We start from the raw sequence: 19971 nt of genomic DNA on the forward strand, positions 1-19971 counted from the left end.
ACTCACAACCTTTTGAAGTTTGGTTCTTCTGGAAATCATGAATTAATTTAAAGAAGAAGAAACTAAAACATAATTTTTTTTGAGGGGTAAAGCAAATTTTATTGCTCAAAACCATAGATAGTGGGATACAAGACCGGTCATGGGGATCGCCTAGCCATACATGGCGCCCCGGACCCCTTCTAATGGAGTATTTTGCTAGACTATGTGCTTCATAATTTACAACACGACTCTCGAAAGAAAAAGAACATTGAAAAAGAGTAGACCTAAGGTTGATTTCAGCCACAATAGCTCCGTACTTTCCTCTGCTACCTGAATTGATGTCAGCAACAACTTGCTTACAATCAGATGCAACTATGAAGTTGTTTATGAGTAAATCCTCTACAAGACATATTGCTTCTCTGCAGGCCACCGCTTCCAATGACTAAAACATAAATAAGAACGTAAAAAGCAAAAAATGAAATAGAAAACAGGGGCACTGCAACCTGCAAATGGGTTGGCCTATTACCATATGCGGGAGGAGTAGGCACGCTTGCGAGAGAGAAAAGGAGAGAAAAGAAGTGTCGTAATGTTTTTGGTCCCTCAAGTTTACTAGAAGTCTATATCTGTTCCCTCAAAAAAAATTGGGTGACATTTAGTCCCTCATCTCTCAAGACCGGGTGCCTTTAGTCCAAAACCAGAAATGTGAGAAAAAATGTTCACGTGTCATCAGTTTTCTCTCTCCTTCTTCCACCGCTCTCTCATATAGAAACAACCATTTTATCGAACACCTTATGTGCATTCACCCTACACACCAACTGAAAGATCGTGGATGTCGCCTAGAGGGGGGAGGGGTGAATAGGCGTTTCAAAATAATTACGGTTTAGGCTTGAACAAATACGGAATAAACCTAGCGGTTAATTTGTCAAGCACAAAACCTAAAACAATTAGGCTCACCTATGTGCATCAACAATTTAAGCTAAGCAAGATAAGCAACTATGTGATAGCAAGATATATGACAAGAAACAATATGGTTATCACAAAGTAAAGTGCATAAGTAAAAGGCCTCGGGTAAGAGATAACCGAGGCACGCGGAGATGACGATGTATCCCGAAGTTCACACCCTTGCAGATGCTAATCTCCGTTTGGAGCGGTGTGGAGGCACAATGCTCCCCAAGAAGCCACTAGGGCCACCGTAATCTCCTCACGCCCTCGCACAATGCAAGATGCCGTGATTCCACTAAGGGACCCTTGAGGACGGTCACCGAACCCGTACAAATGGCAACCATTGGGGGCAGTCACCGAACCCGTACACTTTGGCAACCCTTGGGGGCGGTCACCGGAACCCGTCAAATTGCTCGGGGCGATCTCCACAACCTAATTGGAGACCCCGACGCTTGCTTGGAGCTTTACACCATAATGATTGAGCTCCGAACACCACCAACCGTCTAGGGCGCCCAAGCACCCAAGAGGAACAAGCTCAAGGGTACCAAGCACCCAAGAGTAATAAGCATCTCAACTTGTAACTTCCACGTATCACCGTGGAGAACTCAAATCGATGCACCAAATGCAATGGCAAGCGCACACGGAGTGCCCAAGTCCTTCTCTCTCAAATTCCACCGAAGCAACTAATGCTAGGGAGGAAAATGAGAGGAAGAACAAGAAAGAGAACACCAAGAACTCCAAGATCTAGATCCAAGGGGTTCCCTCACATAGAGGAGAAAGTGATTGGTGGAAATGTGGATCTAGATCTCCTCTCTCTTTTCCCTCAAAAACTAGCAAGAATCCATGGAGGGATTGAGAGTTAGCAAGCTCGAAGAAGATCAACAATGGGGAAGAACACGAGCTCAAAGGATAAGGTTCATTGGGGAAGAAGACCCCCTTTTATAGGAGGGAAAAAAATCCAACCGTTAAGTGCTCAGCCCGCACACGAGCGGTACTACCGCTCGGGCGGAAGAAGCAGGGAAAAGGAGCAACAAAACATGAACCTTGGGGCGGTTATAAGCGGTACTACCGCTGGAGGAGCAAAACACGGGACCAAAAGAGGCAGGGCAGAGTAGAGTACGGCGGCAGTAATGCAGTAGCGGTACTACCACCCGACCGGAGCGGTACTACCGCTTATAGGCGGTAGGCGGAGCTACCGTGCCTTACTGCCGTGCAACTACTGCTAAATCCGACACAAAAAGTGCAGGACCCAAAATCGAGGCGGTAGTAGAGCGGTACTGGAGCGGTACTACTGCTTGACGCTACAAGCGGTACTACCGCTGCCGACCGCGGTACTACCGCAAGGAGAAAACCAGAACTGCCATAACTTCTTCATAAGAGCTCTGAATTGAGCAAACTCAAGCTTGTTGGATACAAGACGACGAGTAGCATCAAAACAGCGACTGGTTATAGTAAGAAGAGGCAGGGGAGGTATGCCTCCACTTAGGTAACTCTCTTTCTCCCTCTCTTATGTGTACAGTTGTGAGATGGTGCCAACAACTAGCTGTCCTAAGGGTCGATGAGGAGATCCTAAATGCCTTTGAGGGCTCCTAAGGAGATTAGGGTAGGAGGAAAGGAGAGGAAAGGATATATGTGTACCCATGCCTGTATGTTTTCACACATTGGAAAATAATCGCAATCATATTGCATATAATTTAGATGTGTGCGTCACCATGGCTGAAGGAAGTGCTAGTAAAAAGGGGATAAATTAGAATGGAAACAGGCAAATCGATAAATAATATCTTCAGGTCACATATTAGGATGTGGTTTATATATGTCTTCCATGCGAATCGGCCTCTGAATGCTATACATCATCAATAACAGCAAGTGGCGAGGAAATTATAAACGATAATGTAATAATGACAAACAACGATATCTAGGATATTGAAGTTGTAAGATAATTGACGCATGGTAAGAATATGGACATAAGTGATGTCATAAGCACAATAAAGCATCTGTATTGGTATAGCAGTCCTTCATTCAAACTCCATCAGAATGAGCTTCCAAAAAGCCTGCTTCCTCTACACCATTCTGCAATCAGGACCCAAAAACAAACCGAGGGCAAAATGGTGAATGCCAGAACTAGCTAGGAAGATGACGATTTCCTCTATAGATTCGAAGCACATTGCATCAAAACTCGTCGTTGTGTTGCACGACAATAAACCTAACCTAGCCGCTCCAAGGAGCCGACATGAATTTACACCGCAGCTTTGTCTAATCCGTCTCGATAGACAAACTTAGGAGGATCGGAGCCGGGAAGGCCCACTTTGAAGATGAAGCATCGTCATTCGCCTGGGCGTTGTCACTACGAGGACTAAAACCCTAACGTGTCTAGTAGCCGGAGCCGAGACACCCGGATTCCTCTCCCCAACACCGACCCCCGAAGCAGCAGATGAATCCACAGGTTTAAATCAGATCAAGGGTATAGCCCCGGCAAAAAACTGGGCCGGGCAAGGTCGGGCTTGCTTTGGGTTAGGCTCGGGCTTCATTTTGCAGCCTGAAAGAAGATTCTCGCCTGGTTCAGGCTTCCGTTTACAGCTTTCTAGGTCGGGCTTAAGGTTTACGTGAGTTCATAATCTTGCCAAACACTTGGACTTCGATATGCTTATCAGGGTCGTCATTTGTGACTTATCTATCCTCATGACCCAATATTCTTTTGAACATACACATAGATCAATAAAGTGTTGGCGAATTTAGAAAAATAGTTGTACGTGAGCTCGCCGAGGGAGATGAGGGGAGAAGAATACGTGTCTCAACCAAGTCATGCGTGCAGCTGATAGGGTATCGTGTGTCTCAACCAAGGCGTATACGTGTCACGCCCCAAAGAAGTTACCCGCTGGTGGCTACTTACCGCTGTTGCTGCCCGTTCCCTGGCCTTCTCGTTAATTCCGATACCCCTTCTCTCTCTCTATCATGTCGTCTCCCGGCTGCCCCGTTGGTCCTTCCCGGCGGCGACGCCTCCCCGTCCCCGACAGGGACTCGGCTCCCCTGACGTACTGCAGGGTGCAGTTGGGTCACTGACAGGTGGGCTAACTTGCTTTTGGGCCCATCTGTCAGTGGCCCAACTGCACCCTGCAGTACGTCAGAGGAGCCTCGTCCCCCCGACAGCTCGATCAGATCTCGGCCCCCTGCTCGGGTAAGTCAGCTCGATCGTACTCTTTACCGTCTCAGATTTTGTAAAATCTGGTGTGCCCATTTCTGCGGTTGCGTCACGTTCAATATAGGGTTTCTTTTTCAAGTTCCAAGCATCTCAGAATTAGTATACTTGTTATGTCGAGCTATTATCTACTCCCTACTCTACACGTTTCTTCACGTAGTAATTTGAATTGACAGACAAATATGTTGCAATTTCATTCCACACTTTTTAGGGGCTCTGCTATGAAGGTATATATGGACGTTACTGGCGCTAGACCACCTAAGTTTCGCAGGCTTACTGTCCAGGACAGCCTGAACAATGCAACCTACCGTTTTGAGGGTCCTCTCCCTCAGGCTCAGGGCATCACCTTCAGTATCACGCTTGCTTCGGCGCCCCCTCAAACAATGGGCATGGCGCCCACAGTTCAGATTGAAGGCGGAGCGGCTGATCGTGTCCTTGGTAACGCCGCAGCCTGTTCTTTACATACCACCCCACCTGCATCTGCAGATGAACCACCTTCTGCCTCAGCTGGTTCTTCAAAGTCGAAACCTCGGGTGCGCAAGAGGAAGGCTCCCGCTCCTTTGGAGCCCATGCCCACGGGAGACCGAAATGGCGATGGTGTTTCTATAGACCCGACAGTTTCCCGCGTTGCACAACAGACTACTCGCTCCAAGAGGAATAGCCATAAAGCAAAAGTTGCCAAGGTAATTTATGTTAATACCATGCAGTGCAGTGTATTGATAGCATAAATACCTCTCACTAATAGTTCCTTGCTGATAGTATCCTTCTGATGCTAGTTGTTATCTACACAATGCTGCCAAAGTGCCAATCAGTGTCTCTCTTTTGGTCATATATACTTCGAATTACATTACTATTCTTAATTATCCGATAGTATGCTGCATTTATATAATTATAATTTTTGCAGCCTAAGAAGGTCTCCAAGAGGTCTCCCACCATAAGGTGCACTCCAAAGTCCAAACTTAATTGTTTCAGCTGTTAAGATTTTAACAGATGGCCAGAAGAATATAATCAAGCAGCTGGGTTTCGGGGAGGTGCTCAAATTGAGTATTAATGCGCTCGAGACAAGGAACCTACCAATGTTTCTGCTGGATAATACAAGCGCATTTTCCCTTCTGATCGAAGTTGGCATGCAAGGCGGTCTTAAGATCACACCCCATGCTGTGCATTGTGTCCTTGGCATACTGATTGGTGGCGGAGACCCACCTATTTTCTCCTATGCACAAAGAAGAGAAGAACTTTTGAAGCTTAAGGAGCTACTGGCATACCGATTGGTGGCGGAGACCCACCTATTTTCTCCTATGCACAAAGAAGAGAAGAACTTTTGAAGCTTAAGGAGCTACTCGGTGTCCCTAAGAAAAAGAAAATTACTTACGATGTCTTGTACGAACGCATCAAACTCAAGGGTGAGGACGAATTGACGATAAGATGCTTCATTCTAATTGTGTTCAATCGTCTCTTATTCCCCACGACAGCAACATATATCACAGGGAGGGATGCCGCCTGGACTTCTGACTTGGGTAATCTCCCAAATGTTGATTGGTGCAAGGTCCTTGTTGACGACCATCGTGATGCTATTGTTGCCTGGAAGTCCAAGAAATTGGCTGGAGGAACCCTGTCCATCAGTAGTTGTACCCTCTTTTATATTGTACGTCATCGCCCTGTTTTGTCACTTTTTTTCTGTTTTAATCAAAGGACGTGATCTGCATTTCAGTTCTTTATAATGTTGACATGCTATTTTTGTAGGTTTTTTATTTGGACAATCTATTCAGTTTGAATCGCCTTGATGCTATTGAAATCCCACGCATTGCACACTTCACCACTGGCACTATACTGGGGATATTGAATGAGGATAGGTGGAAGGGTCTGAACGGCCTCGAAACATATGGTAAACTTGCGGTGCGTCCTCTCTTCGAACCATACAATAATCGATATATTGTTCATTATAATCTCAGATTTCAAATGACATCACTATGTTTTTACTGTTATCAGCTTAGGTCGAGGGAGGGTACCTGCTATTTCGAGGATACTCAGTCTCATATAAATTTTGTGCCTAGCTTGCGTCAACAACTGGCTGACTCTTTTGACTGCTTGACTGGCTTGACTCAATCTAGAAAGTATGCTGTGATTGCTGCTGTCCAAAGATGTGATGATGATGTGTGTAAGGTAATCCAACTTGCACACACCAGGGTGGTGCATGAGCTTCGAGAGATCATGCAACCTGCAGCCCCACATACTCCCTCTCCTATTCGACCATCGAGCATACCGACTCCATCAGCTTCTGTACCTGCACCATCTACTCAAATGGAGAATGATGAGCCAACCGAGGAAGTCTTGCCGCTGACCGAAGACCGGGTGCAACACGATTTTACGTCTCTGGAGATGGGTACATCAGAAACTGTTTGCAACAGTCGTCAGGCTGCTGCATTTGACCCAATGTGTCCTCAGGGTCAGCATGATGCCAACGTTAATATTTCTCTCACGCAAATTGTGCAAGGTGATAACGATAGTCGTCTGGCGTCACAGCTAGGTACCGTTATATTTAATTATTAAGCAATTTTTGTCCTCTATGCTGCGATTAACACATTACTACAATTATATATATATATTTTTTCTGTCATTGATGAGTCAATCATACGCACCTGACAAGAATCAAGATTATTGTATATTTCTTGCCTAAGTTTCTATTTAACCGTTTCTTATTTCTTTAGCCCCATCGCCTACAGTTCCTGTCCTGACAGATGATCTTGTCGACTGTGCTTCAGTTCATGATGAATCATCTGGTGATGCCAATCTTAGTAAGAAGGTACCTGCAAATTTTGAGCATCTATCTCCGCCCCGACAACCCTGCCGGACTGTTGAGACATTAGAGGCAGGAGGTACTACACTTACCCTAGTTATCTGAATGTTCTGAATTTGATGGAACTGGACGTAGATGTTGGAATTGTATCTGTACGATACATCATTTCATTACTCTAGTTTATGTTTTAATGTTTTTAACGACTCATTTTGCATTGCCTATTATCTTTTTCAAGCTGAGGTGATGGAAGAAGCAAATGTTGATGATAGGCGCAAAGCTAAAGAGGCTAGAGAGATAGCTGCACGGGAGGCTGGTATCTAAGATTTTGCTCACTGCTCTCATATTTGTTTTACATTTCTAATTTTAGCTGCTGGGAGCATTACTGTCCGTGCATCAGTATTTAAGTAACTGCTCCGTTTGTGTTGAAGCTATGCCTGCAGATCAGCATGTAATTTCAGCTGTCATAACATCTACACAAATAGAGGGTTCTGGTCCAACCGAGGAAGTGTTGCCGCTGACCAAAGACCAAGTGCAAGGCAGTTTTATGTCCCTGGAGATGGGTACATCAGAAACTGTTGCCGGCGGTCTTCAGGCTGCTGCATTTGACCCATGAGTGCTCTGGGTCAGCAGGATGCCACTGCTAATATTTCTCTCACGCATATTTTGCAAGGAGATTACGATCGTCTTGCGTCACAGCTAGGTACCATTAGATTAATAATTAAGCTTTTTTGTTCTGTATGCTATGTTAGCACATTACTATAGTTACATTTGTATTTGTATTTTAGAGCATGTTGATGAGCTATGGGGTTTCAGAGCAGACAAAGTGGATGATGCCACAATCCTACCTGACAGGAATCAAGGTGATTGGATGTTCATCTTATTCTTTTTATGTTAATTTTGATCACATTTCTATTAAGTTTTGTTCTGTAGCTAATCCACCTTCCGCGCTGCCTACTGTTGCCACCTGCATGGATGATCTTGACAACCATGCTTCAGTTCATAGTGGATCATCTGGTGACGCCAATGTTAGTAAGGAGGTACCTGCAAATCTCAAGCATTTACCTCCGTCGGGACAATTCTGCCAGACTGTTGAGACATTGGAGACAGGAGGTGGAGGTACTACTATTTACCCAGTGTTATCTGAAAGTGTTGAATTTGATGTCCAGTTAGTTGCAACGAGATCTGTATAGTACATACCTTTATTAATCTTGTCAGTGTTTTTATGCTTTTTAACGTCTCGTATTGCATTGTATATTAATTTTTGAAGCTGAGATGACGAGGCATGAAGCAAATATTGATGATGATAGGTGCGAAGAAGAAGAGGCTAGAGACATATCTGCGCGCGAAGTTGGTATCTAAGATTTACTCATCTCGTGTTTGTTTTGTCTTTGATGCAGCTTTTGTATAGCACTTCTAATTTTACTACACATGTTTTTCATTGTTTAGCCGCTGCTTGCGGTGTTGTCCTTCCCAGTATTTAAGTAACTGCTCTGTTCTGTGTTGAAGCTATGCCTGCAGATCAGCATGTAGTTTCAGGTGCATGTATCCCTTTTGATGACTTGATGCTTAGACTTCAGAATGATCCAAGAGTAGCTCTATATGATGGTGTAGAAATGGATTGTGATGATATAGACTGGGACCTGGATCTAGGACAATATGGTGCTGAAGTTATTCGACCATTGAGCCAAGGATCTGTGGCATTTCATTTGGAAGAAACTACAGGGGAGGCCGACAATCAGACCCGGGAGGTCTGGGGGAGCACGTTTGCCTCTCGCCTACTGAGCGATGCCTGGTTCTCTCCTGTTGGTGAAATTCAAACCCAGGCATCTGTGTAAGATGTATTATTTTCACTACACTGATCTAATTGTCATTGAGTCCAATATGTCGAATCAATTGATCTCCAAGAGTATGTGTTCACTGAATCCATATTACAGTCAGATGAGGGTGCACTGGCTGTAATATGGGTCATTGTACTGGGCCGGCTGGCTGAATCATTAACTGAATCCACGTTCATCGGGAGATCCTACACGACATTGGCTGGCTGGTCAGCAGCTTAGAGGTGCAGGACTAGCACCTCACTGTCCTAATATCAGGTTTGTTATACCTGTAGTATAATGAACCTTGCTGTGAGTGGTGACCATGCGGCTCCAGGCGAAAGCCCTGCCCGACCTTATCGATGCCTTGTGGTCCAGTCCTCTCTGGGTGAAACCCAGATCCAGCTTGCCGATTCGGAGCTGGATCTGAGGACCACGGCGCCATCGATGATGTCGCTACCTCCTTAGAGGTGTGGTTCTTGGAGGCTTGACCCTCAGTATGCATGTGGGTCAGTGGCGCACGCCTTGGCCTCTTCTTGCAGCTCTTACTTGCACCATTGTATACGTAGTTGCTACTCTAAACCATGATGTATCATCTCAACGTGCAGCCTGGAGTATATGTTTTGCTCAATGTGTAAATTCATCTGTTAGTAATTTATGATAATGTCGGGTATGCCAGGAACATCAAACATCGGCGCAAAGCTCAAAAACAGTTGCCGCTAGGGCTAGGGCTCTACATTGTCATCGCCAAACCAGCAAGTCAAAATTTTCAGAGCCTGCTGCTACCGAGGTAATTTTGTCCTGACCATTCATGCTTTATAATTTTTTGCTTGCGACTTCAGTTTCTATTTGGAATGTCATTCTTTCAGCCTGCCAAAGCTTCTTCCTATCAGACACGCGGCCGAGCTCGGAAGAGCAAAACCTCTTCGCTATCCTGTCACAAATCAACCGACGCAGTACATGTTGCTGTGTTACATAATGATAAGCCATGTGTAACTCGCAAGCAGTCGGGAAAGAGGCCCTCGAAGCTAGTGTTGCCCTTCCAGAGTAAAAGTCAAAAAAGGTGCAAAAAAGACAGCTGCAGAGACACTTGATAGGAAGGAAGAAGCTGCAAAAATGAAGGCCGCAGACGCTGAAGCAAGGAAGAAGGCAGCTGCCGCGAAGAAAGAAGCAAGGAAGCTAGCAGCTGCGATGAAGAGGGCAGATGGTAAAGAGGCCAAGAAGAAAGCATCTGCAGAGAAGAAAACCCCATCTACTGCTAAAACAATAAAAGAGAACTTCGGTTTTGACATTTCAGGGCTTAGATCACAAGTGTAATCCAAAGGGACAAAATTCGGTGTTTTGACATTTGCAGATCTTTAGTCTCCGAGTGAGCAATCTGCTATTTTCGCTTGCACAATCTATCTACAACCTGCTGTGTCTTTTGTACAATTGCACAATCTGTGTTTTTGCATTTCAGATAAGCATTGATCTCACAGCTTGGATTTTCTTTTTTGAACTGACAGCTTGAAATTTTTAAGTAGATGCGTAGGGTATTTACCTGTGAAGAAACTCGTAACGGGAAGTACAGCTCTTGAAATAATCAGGATAGATCATAGATGGTGTGTGTAGCTGTTAGTTTTAAACGTGCATGGGTGTTTGAAACTGGTAAACCTTTATTGGAAGTCTAGCCTGGAGTCCATGATGTGTTTTTACACATAAAACACAGAGCACTCCTCTCCACACCTGGTATACCGCGAATGATTCTCTTGATTCCGACGATCTCCAGATCGGGCTTCTCGGTTTGTCTGTTCCTTGTCCAATCAAATACGGTGTTAGAAATAAATTAAGCATTCAGTGGATGCTAAGGTTATTGATTGGCATAAGCAGTATGCATCTCAAGGTTCCAATCTTCCAGAATGATTCTGACTTTTGCTATGCTGGTCGGACTTCAAACTTTCACTAGACATAGTGCGAGGGTGATAATAAAGATCTTACCAAGTTTGCAACACGGTCTTTTATAATTACCAAATTGTAGAGCAGAGTTAAGGCCTAGTTGACGCTTATGTGATGATTCCTTACCTGACTTAAGAAATGAGTTTTTGCAATGTTGCCCGAGTACGTTTAAAACTTTCACTGGCTAGACATAATGGTAGAGTGATGATAAAGATCCTACTGTGATTGTAATACAACGTTCTCTGCATTTGTTGAAATGTAGAGCAGAGTTAAGGCTTAGTTGGCACTTGTTTGATGGTTCCTACCTGACTTCAGTCTTCAGCCTGCAAAGAGTCTTGTGACCTGTGATCGCCATCCACAGCCCAACTGCTAAACCATGGCATGGCATGGCATGGAACTCTTTTCCTCCACAATCCCTAGTCATGAGAGGAAATTCGTATTAACAATAAAGGGAAAAAAATCTCTTAAAAGCAATTCAAACAGCTTACAGTGAACAAAGTACTGCCAAAGAACCCACCTATCAACTGCCCCCTCATCCATCTGTGGCGAGATACGACTCGAGCATTTCCACGGCCGCCGCCGCGTCCGTCGACCGGATCTTCTCAGCCAAGGCCCAGAACTCCTCCTTGGAGAGCTTGTGCACGGAAGCACGCTTCGCGGCGGAGGCGATGGCGGTCCCCCTGACTCGGCGTTGGCGGAGCCGGAGGGGGGGGGGGGGGGGGGGGGGGGGGGGGGAGAGAAAGGGTGGACAGGGCCTAATGAAAAGATCGGCAGGCGTACGCGGGCCAGGCAGCCCGGAACACAAAAGTGCGCGCGCAGGTGTTGGACTGGCCCATTTTTCTCCTTCTCCTTTTTTTCGCTCGACTCGTTCGCTGTGATAACTTTCCCACTGGTTTTAAAAATATATTTCTTTCACACTATTTCTTTTCTTTCCATGCCTGATTCTTCATTTCTCTACTCATTTGACCGTTTTATAGTTTTTTAAAAGTATTCACCAATTTAGGGAAATATTTGAAAATTTAAAATTTCCACAAATCTGAAAAAAAATCATGAATTCATTTTTTTTGCAATTTCAAACAAATCAGAAATTTAAAATTATCACGAATTCAATAAATGTTCATGAATTCAAAAACATATTCATGAATTGAAAAAAATTGCGCGTTTAAAAAATACGCATGAATTTTAAAAATGTTCTGAATTCAAAAAATATTGACGAATCCAGAAAATATTTGTGAATTTGAGAAAATGCTTGCTATTTCAAAAACATTTTGTCAATTAAAAAATGCGGCATTGGAAAACCCTGATTTCAAAAAATGTCTGCAATTTCAAAAACTATTTGTGAATTTGAGAAATGTTGCCAAGTATAAACAATGTTCCTGAATTCCAAATATATTCATGTGTTCAAAAAATATTAATGCATTCAAAACATGTTCATGGATTTGAAAATGTTCATAATTTTTTAGAACTGCATGGACATTCAAAACTTGTTTGTGAATTCAAAAAATGATCATAAACTTGAAAAATGTTCACAATTTCAAAATAAATTCACGGTGGCTAATTTTTTTGCAAATTCAGGTAATGAATTTGAAAAAATGTTCATGATCCAAAAAATATTCACAAATTTGAAAAAGTTCACTAATTCAAAACTGTTTAGGAATTTAAAAAAATGTCATGGTTTGAAAAAATTCTTTGCAAATTCAAAATAATGTTCATGAACTCAAAAAAAATGTTTCTGAACATGATTTTTACATGAATTTAAATTATGTTCCAAATTGGAACAGTTTCAATATTTAAATAGGTATTTTTGAGTTAATTTTTTCACAAATTTAAAAATAGTAAATAAATTAGAAGTCATCTATGCTCCTAAAGGGGGAGTCCGTAGGTCGTTTCGCTCGTTTGCATGTAGTCATTGATGCCCAAAAATCGTGTTAATTATCTTTTGTGCAATTTTTGCCTTGCCCATGGCTGGATGCAATTAATTAGCCATACCAGTTAATTTATAAAGTATAATCGAGCACTTGAACGAGAGGATCACATTAATTATGAAGAGTATCATTCTTTGGACGGAAGGATCACATTAATTATGAAGAGTATCATTACTTGGCGGTAGGATCATGTTAATTATGCAAAGTACTATTGAGCGTTTAACAGTATGATCACTTTAATTATGGAGAGTATTACTTTTTGGACATGAGTATCATGTTAATAATGAAAAGTATAATCTGGTGTGTAATGAAATGATCACGTTAATTATTAGAATATCATTATTTGGACATAAGGATCACGTTAATCACGAAAATTATCAATGAATTAATTTGTACATCAGTTATTAATGTAAAACAATTTGAAAACCAAGCATCAAATCAATTTGGAAATCAAGTCATTAATGCAATTAATTAGCTAGATAATTAATTACACATGTAATTAATTAAGTCCGTATAAGTAGGGATTTTATCTATGCCAAATCAATTATGAAAATCAAGTCATTAATGCAACAATTGATTAGTTAGTCACTTAATTAGGGATGTGGATAATTAATATAGTAGAAAGTTTTTCCAACCGTATCTCTACTATTGAAGTGGTGTTGTGGATTAGACGTGGTACATCCAACTCGATCTCCTCCCGTTGACCCCCTACAAAGAAACCCATCCGCTCTCATCTTCCCACACGCATAAGAAAACCCACCTCCCTTGTCTCACATGAAAAAAAGTACAAAAGAAGATTTGGAAACAAGCAACGAATCAATTTGAAAATCAAGTCATTAATGTAATTAATTAGCCAGACAATTAATTATGCATGCAGTTAATTAAGTCTATTTAAGTAGGGATTTTTGTGCGACAAATCAATTATGAAATCGAGTCATTAATGCAATTAATTAATTAATTAGGGATGCAAATAATTAACACTAGAAAGTTTCTTCAACCTGTATCTCTGCTATTCTCTACTTCTAAAGGGGGAGTTGGTAGGCTGGCATACACGATTTTTTTCATCTCACCTCCCACCACCCTCTTTCATAGGTTTATTTTCGCCTCACCTCTCACTGGTTTATTTTTGCCTCACCTCCCATCACCCCTCTCACTGGATTATAAGGAAACAAATAACGTACAAATCAACTCTTTCCTTTTAAACAAGCAATTTCCAAACGTAAAAAAAATATCATGGATCTAACTTTTCTAATTTACCCAAATCAACCGACCCCTCCCATCAATGCAATTAAATAACATATAAATGCACACTTTCTTTGCAAAACAACACTTTTCTAACATACAAAAGACCATGGATCTAACTTTCCTAACTCACACAAATCAACCGATCCCTCTCATCAATGCAATTAAATAACTTAAAAATACTCTCTTTCCTTGCAACCCAACACTTTCCTAACACAAAAAGATCACGTATCTAACTTTTCTAACTTACTCAAATCAACCGATACCTCTCATTAGCGCAATTTGCTTTAGGAAAGGAATGACGAATTTCAAGGAAACTAACATGTAAATCATGACACACCTACACCATAGAAACAAATACCGTTATGAAATCAATATGTAGCTACTTATTTTGTTATGGAATATTATCAAAATACGGAGCACAAAGGACATTTATTTTTTATTGAAAAATATTCTAAAATTATCTCAACTATTGAAGGAAAGTTGGTCGATTGCTTCCTCGCTTCCAGATTTCTCACCTCCAACGATCACTATCATCGCACGAACCACCTCATCCCTAAGATTATTTTTCAGCCACACCTCTTGCTGGTTTTTTGGTATTTTTTAATGCAAAAATTTGATTGACCGATTGATAGATATATGTAATGCCTTCCTACTCTTGTATCTGAACCTTCCTTCTACGTTATGACCAGAATCATAACTTTCCTTTTTTCTTCTTCAATCCCTTCACATCCCTGCTACTTGTGAGCTACGTTGGGATTTTACCCGAAGAGGAAGGATGAAGCAGTATAGTAGAGATAAGTATTTCCTTGAGTGAGAACCAAGGTTTACCGAAAAAATTGGAGAATCATGCAAAGCATCGTGAACAACACTTGCACACACAAAAGCAAATACTTGCACCCAACGCGGGCAAGAGGGTTGTCAATCCCTTTGAACTCGTTACTTGAAAGGATCAAATCTTGTATAGGTAGATAGATAAATTGCAAAACAAAATAAAAGTAAATAAATTGTAGCAAAGTATTTTTGGTTTTTATAATATGATAAAAGTAGAGACGGGGCCATAGTTTTCACTAAATGCTTTTCTCTCAAACACATACCATACGATGGGTAGACAAATTACTGTTGAACAATTGATAGAGAAACACATAGTTATGACGTATTCGCGACAATGATCATGTATATAGGCATCACGTCCGAGACAAGTAAACTGACTCCTGCCTGCATCTACACTATTAAACCACCAATCAACCGCTATCAAGCATGTATCTGTGGTATTAAGTTCATGACAAACGGAGTAACACCTTAAGCTAGATGACATGATGTGGACAAAGTAAACCCAGCCAATATGAATAAACCCAGTCATTTTACCCTTACTCACAACAATACAATACGTGCCTCATTACCCCTTCTGTCACTGGGTGAGGACACCACAAGATTAAACCCATTATAAAGCACCTATCGCACTGCTGCACTCGTTTTTGCAGGGAAGTCTGTAGCACAACTCCAGCTACATCCTTGTTGATCCTGCCCCCAGATCCTTCTTCCTCACTCAACTTTCCCCTTCTCCCTCCTGAATCCCCCTACTCCCACATTCAGCCTATTGCGATCCACACAACTCGGCTCCGGGAGCAGCGCCCAGCGCTACAATTCGACTGAGTGGAAAGGGTGGAGGAGCAGAGAGCCGACTGTAGTTCAATCTAGCCGAGTCGCTGAAACCGAGCTTCGTGCCGCACTTGCTGGCCGACCAGTGTTAAGCCGACCAGCTCCATGTAGTCCGTCGCGGGGAGCCAGTAATCTAGAGGACGGAGTGGAGTTAGCTGACGAGCAAGTTTGTCAGCTCCGGATTTGTCGTGAGGAGCCAGCAATCTAGCTAGGAGCGGGAGGTGAAGCCAAGGATTTCGCCTAGTGGAGGGCATCGTCCCAACAGGTATACTCTGTCTCTTCCCCTCGCTTCCTACGACTCCTTCGTCGCCTCCAATTTGTTTGCACATTGCTGAGTGCTGACCAACACACATCATTTTTGCAGAACCATCCATCCACAGAGAAGCCCGGACCAACCTTCGTTTGTCAGGCTCGCACCAACAAACATTGCACACCATCCATCCACCAGTCCAAGCTGTGCTCATTTTTGTAGAACCATCCATCCACAGAGAAGCTCGGACCAGCCTTCGTTAGTTAGTCTCACACCAACATACATTGCAGAAGGCAGAGCCATCCATCCATCCACCAGTCCCAGCTGAGCTCATTTTGCAGACCCAACCATCCACAGAGAAGCCCAGACAAGCCTTCGTTTGTCAGTCTCACACCAATACACATTGCACAAGGCAAAACCATCCATCCACAGAGATGCCAGTCCCAGCCGCACTCGTTTTCGCACGAAAGTCTGTAGCAACTCCGGCCATATCCTTCTTGGTCAATAAATCTTTCACCTATGTCAGCAAATACTTCAAGTCTCCACACATGGATGAGGTGAAAAATAAACTCGTGCTCGCCATGCCCAAGATCCAAGCAGTGTTCAATGCCGTCAACCCCGAATATGTCAGAGGGCAGAGCAGCGCCCTGGATGTGTGGCTGTGGCAGCTGAGGGACGCCGTCGAGGCGGCTAAGGATGCCATCGACGAGCTTGAATACTATGAGCTCGAGGAGAAGGCCAATGATCAAAATATTGCTGAATGGGGTTCTTTGTTTGACAAGATGAAGCACAAGTTTGTGAAATCTGTTTAGACTTCGGAGTGTCAAAACTCTCAAAAAAGTTGCTGATGGTGACATTGTCAGAAAGCTGATGAAATCGATGGATGCTTTAGATAAGGTTGTTGGTGGTGTTGACAGTTTCCTCAGCCTCACAGACCATCTCAATGGAGCTTTTTCCAGCAGTGAGCAGCAAGTGCAAGTGGACAATGTTTGCCAAACTGCTTCCACGTTGAGTGCAACTATTTTCCTTGGACGAGAAAAGGAAAAAGAGAAGATCATTGGATGTCTAGCAAATACATCAAGCCAGACAAATATTGTTTCTATTCTTTCAGTTGTTGGCCATGGTGGCATGGGGAAGAAAAGTTTGGCTCAGACCATATGCGAACAGAAAGAGGTGTTGGATCATTTTAAGCTCATATGGGTCACCGCGTCAACTAGCTTTGACGCAACATCACTGACGAGAAAAATATTGGAATGCGCTACGGGCGCAAAACCAAAGGCTGATCAGCTGGAACCACTACAGCGAGATCTGAAAGAAAAGCTCAAGTCTGATAAATTTTTGCTAGTTCTGGATGATGTTTGGGAAGATAAGAAAAGGGATGAATGGGAAAATTTATTTGCTCCATTGAAGAAACTGAACAATGCTGGAAGTAAAGTTTTGTTGACAACCCGTATGCAATCTGTAGCGGACATGGCTGCCAGAGTAATGGGGGTCAAAACAGATCAATGCTTGGCATTGCAAGGACTACAAGAAGATGAAACTTTTGAGCTCTTCACTCATCATGCCTTTTCCGGGTTGAAGAATCTAGCAGACTACGGAAATTTGAGGTTAATTGGAGAACAGGTTGCAAAGAAACTGCTAGGATGTCCCTTGGTATGTAAGGTTGTTGGTGAGCATTTGCAAGACAAGGCAACGGTTGAGTACTGGAGCAGATTTTTGCACAAAGGATTGGAGCATTTTAAAGGAACAGAGGAGGATATTATGAGGGTTCTCAGATTAAGCTACTACCACCTACCAACAGAGTTACAGATTTGCTTTTGCTATTGTTGCATAATTCCTCGCGATGACTATGGATTTCCGAAGAAAAAATTGGTACACCTATGGATTGGCTCAGGATTGATCTCACAAGCTCTAAGCGACACTCACACTTTGGAGGAAACTGCAGAAGAGTACTTGGCTCAGCTAACTAGAAAGTCATTCTTGAATATGAAGTCAAGAGATGGTCAATTGGAACGAGGAACATGTCCATTGGTGAATGTGCAAGAATAGATAATCCCGTTCAGCTTAAAGATGAAAAGGATACACTCCGGCACCTTTGTATTACCAATATTGACAGTTTCTCTGCTGATGATGTCAAGAAATTCTCCCGTTTCAAGAACTTGCGCACTATTATCATTCACACTAACCCCTGGGTTGAAAATGATGTAGTTTGTGCACTTGAAATGGTTGTTGAGAGCTCCAAATCATTGCGTCTATTTGACTCACAATGGGACAAATTCTGCTCTGCTGGCAATTTTAAGTTTGGTAACTTAAAACATCTTTGATATATCTATGTGCCTCGAATATCACGAGGCATGATACGTGGGGTTGCCAAACTTCATCAGTTGATGGTACTTTGCTATGTTAAGGGTGGCTTGGAGACCAAAACATATGATCCAGATACTTAGGGTACCTTGAGCGCTTGCGATATGTATCCTTTGGAGTGAGTGGATTTGGTAATTTCTGCATAAGCAAGCTTACTTCTCTTCAGGAACTACATGACTACCGGGTAGGAGGAACAAAATGCAACGAAATAAGTGCAGTTGGGAACTTAAGAGATCTCGGTGAATTGGGTTTGGAGGATCTTGAGAATGTTCAGAGTTATGAAGAAGCTAAGAATGCCAAGTTGAAGGAAAAATAGCGTCTCAACAAGTTATCTCTGAAGTGGTCTAGAGCTGGTCAAATGACAGATGATTTGGTTCTTGACAACCTTGAGCCAAACGTTAATATTAGAGCATTGGAAATTAATGGTTATGCGGGTCCCAAAATTCCATTTTGGATTGAGAATTGCTCTCTCAAAAACATGGTGACACTACAGCTCAAAGGATGTATGAACTGGGAATATCTTCCCTATCTTGGTGAGTTAGTAATGCTGAACGAACTAATGTTGTACAACCTTCCTAAGCTAGGACAGATTGGTCGATCATCTGACATGTCTAGCAGCAGTAGCTCAACGGAGTTGTTGTTACCTCAAAGCCTTCAGAGTTTGGATGTAATTGAATGCCAAAAACTGAGGGAATTACCTATTCTACCTCCAAGCCTAGAATCATTGCTAATAAAAGATGTTGGTTTGACCAAACTTGCTTCGATTAGCAAGATATCCAATGAGAGCATCGAGCCCAGATCATCTAAGCTAGATTTCATAACTGTCACCAAATGTCCATGCTTAACTTCTCTAGAAGGGAGTCTTTTGGAGCAAAAACTGTACATGAGAACTCTCAATGTCCTATGTTTGGTTGATTGTGTACATCTGGAGTCCGCGTCCATACCATTTGAAGAAATGAGAGAGCTTAAGGAGCTCAAAATAATGGAATACCCAAAGTTGAGGATGATAAGAGATGCCAAAGATATGCTCTTGCCATTGTCACTAGGGAACCTGGCTATCTCATGTGACTACTTGGAACCTGCTCGGATCACTGCAACTGCTCACCAACTTATGTGCGCTCAATCTGCGCAACTGCTCAAGCTTGGTGTCTCTCCCCTCCAGGGTGTTAGGAAACGTGAGGAAGAGAGAATGACCGAATAGTTTTTTGTATTGAGGAGGAGAGAGATATATAAAAGGTTACATGGGCCTGGGCCTCACTCTAGACTATGGCCCTAGGCCTGTACAAGACAAACACAACATATATACTTAACACCCCCCTTCAAACTTAAGGTGGGTTAGGAGCATCTGATACACCAAGTTTGAGAGTGTGAAACCTATGTTGTTCTCTAGTTTGTGCCTTGGTGAAGAAATCTACGACTTGAAGCTCTGATGGGAGATATTGTAGCTTGACAGTGGATTGTTGATAATGAGATAGAGTGAAAAAGGCATCCACACCAATGTGTTTGGTCAACCCATGCTTGACTGGATCATTAGCAATCTGAATAGCAGTAGTGCTGTCACAAAGAAGAGGTGTTGGTGTATGACATAAGAGACCAAGATCATCCAATAGCCAGCGAAGCCATACAATCTCTGCTGTAGTAGTAGAGAGAGCCCTAAGCTCTTCCTCGGCGCTGGAGCGAGACACGGCAGTTTGCTTCTTTGATTTCCATGCAATGAGTGATGTACCAAGAAATATGCAATAGCCAGTGACTGAGCGACGATCAATAGGATCACTCGCCCAAGTGGAATTAGAGTAAGCATGAAGCTGGAGCTGACTGGAATTAGCATAGAACAAGCGGCGAGATGTAGTTCCCCTTAAATACCT

The 19971-nt window shown here is 42.8% G+C and overlaps 1 long non-coding RNA gene and 1 pseudogene across 1 annotated transcript; one reads left to right on the plus strand and one right to left on the minus strand.

Moving 5' to 3' along the window:
• Positions 1-10292: 10292 nt before the first annotated feature.
• LOC123082765 (uncharacterized) lies at positions 10293-11363 on the minus strand. The gene is made up of 3 exons (XR_006439111.1): positions 11181-11363; positions 10969-11079; positions 10293-10515 (listed from the first exon to the last, which is right to left on the minus strand). It is a non-coding gene; the product is annotated as an uncharacterized lncRNA (long non-coding RNA).
• Positions 11364-16176: 4813 nt separating this feature from the next.
• Positions 16177-19971, plus strand: part of LOC123082766 (putative disease resistance protein RGA1) — a 29538-nt pseudogene continuing 25743 nt past the window's right edge.

The sequence above is a fragment of the Triticum aestivum genome, chromosome 4A (assembly GCF_018294505.1).
Source record: "Triticum aestivum cultivar Chinese Spring chromosome 4A, IWGSC CS RefSeq v2.1, whole genome shotgun sequence".
NCBI classification, from domain to species: Eukaryota; Viridiplantae; Streptophyta; class Magnoliopsida; order Poales; family Poaceae; genus Triticum; species Triticum aestivum.